The sequence below is a fragment of the Silene latifolia genome, unplaced genomic scaffold (genome assembly GCF_048544455.1).
Source record: "Silene latifolia isolate original U9 population unplaced genomic scaffold, ASM4854445v1 scaffold_122, whole genome shotgun sequence".
In the NCBI taxonomy this organism is placed as follows: Eukaryota; Viridiplantae; Streptophyta; class Magnoliopsida; order Caryophyllales; family Caryophyllaceae; genus Silene; species Silene latifolia.
In genome coordinates, this window is record NW_027413128.1 from 1,079,079 (window position 1) to 1,081,008 (window position 1,930).

Here is a 1,930-nt window from a genome sequence, read left to right on the forward strand (position 1 = left end):
ATTTTGAGGCTTCTTCAAGTTTAGCCATAGCCTTTTCAAACTTCAAGTTAATGGTATCAATATGAGCACTAAGTTGAGCACCCAATTGAGTAATATAGTCCACTTCATGCTTTCCTCCTCTAGTAGCCTTGCGAGGTCTACTATATTGTGAATTATGGACCGCCATTTCCTCAATCTTGTTCCAAGTTTGATTATCGTCAACTTCGGTGAACATACCATTTGATCCCACGTTGAGAATGTTTCTTGAGTCTTCATAAAGACCATTCCAAAATTGTTGTACCAAGAACCACTCGCTAAGTACATGATGAGGACATGAGCGACAAATTCCTTTGAACCGCTCCCAAGCTTCATACAAAGATTCTTCATCCCTTTGCTTAAAACCCGTAATTTGAGCTCTTAGCATGTTAGTCTTTTCCGGAGGGTAGAATTTTTTGTAGAAAGCTAGAGCCAACTTCTTCCAAGAGTCAATTCCAAGAGTGGCCTTATCAAGGCCTTTCAACCATTTTTTTGCGGTGCCATTTAGAGAAAAAGGAAATAAGACCCATCGAATTTGGTCTTGAGTTACACCGGTTTGTGAAATCGCATCACAATAGTCACAAAAAGTCTCCATGTGAGAGTGAGAGTCTTCACTAGGGATCCTCCCAAATTGGCTTCTTTCGACTAATTGGATAAATGCGGATTTTGCAATGAAATTTCCGGTTAAGTGTTGTGGTGTGGGAGTACCATTGGGTAGGTTCTCCTCGGTTGGTACGGAATGTGATTAAAATTTAAGCATTCTGGGTTGATTTTGTGTTGGATTTGGTGTTGGGTTCTCCTCACCTTCTCTTGCAAAAGGGTTGATGAACTCAATAGTATTTTGTTGAATATCTACAACCTCACCAATACTTCTCAAAGTACCTCTAGCAAGTCTTCTATTGGTCGTCAAAGTCCTTTCAATTTTGTGATCAATGGGTAACAAGTTACTTTGTGATCTTCTAGACATGCAAAATATCAAACAACTCGAAAATAATTAGAACAAACCTTGAGGAGTTTTACTTCCCCAAGGCAAAGAAAGACACAACTAATAACAATCTAAGAAAATCAAATCAAGTTAACACCGTCCCCTGCAACGGCGCCATTTTTGGTCGGACTCACTTGGAGCTTAATTTTCGGTTACTTGTCGTTAGGAGCACCTAAACCAAAACAATATTTATAAGTTCACAAACAACTCTACTATTAGTAAAGAGGCAAGTAAAGGTCGGATCCCAAGGGACGGGTATTGATGTAGGATTTTCGATTGCAAGTAGCGGTGTCTAGGGGTGTCACGATTTGGGTTGAGATGAGAAGATCACTAAACTAAATAGCAATAAAAGTAAACAAGCAAGATGATTAAAATGAGATGTAAACAATTGATTAAAAGCACTAGGGTGTCATGGGGTCATAGGGGATTCATGGGAATTGATCATACAAACATATTCTCAAATGATAAGCAAGCAATTATTGTTGTGATGGATCGAGTTGGTTTATATCTTACAATCCTAGGAAGGTTTGGGTCCCGGAGCCTAATCAATTAGATTGTACAACACCTACAAGTCGACTTAATCTTCCCTACTCAACTATATGCATGGTCTAATGAGACTCGAGTTGGTTTATGTCTTACAAGTCTCATTGAAAAGGTAAGTGATGGGTAAAAAATGCAAGGATTCATAGGCTCGCATTTCATCAAACATAACATGTGCATAAGTTGAGATCACAACAAGCAAGCAAATAAATTATGAAAACATATTAAATTAAGCATGAATCATCCCCCATCTTGGTTTCCCCTAATTACCCATTAACCCTAGTTAAGGAAACTACTCACTCATTATCAAGTTTGATATGTTAACAAGGTTGTCAATCATATTAACAAAGCAAAACATGATGAATAAATGAAGATGATTAACAATAATTA

At 37.9% G+C, this 1,930-nt stretch overlaps 1 non-coding gene across 1 annotated transcript; it reads left to right on the forward strand.

Moving 5' to 3' along the window:
- Positions 1 to 295: 295 nt before the first annotated feature.
- On the forward strand, positions 296 to 403 carry LOC141637620 (small nucleolar RNA R71). The gene has a single exon (XR_012541828.1). It is a non-coding gene; the product is annotated as a small nucleolar RNA R71 (small nucleolar RNA).
- The last annotated feature ends 1,527 nt before the right edge of the window (positions 404 to 1,930 follow it).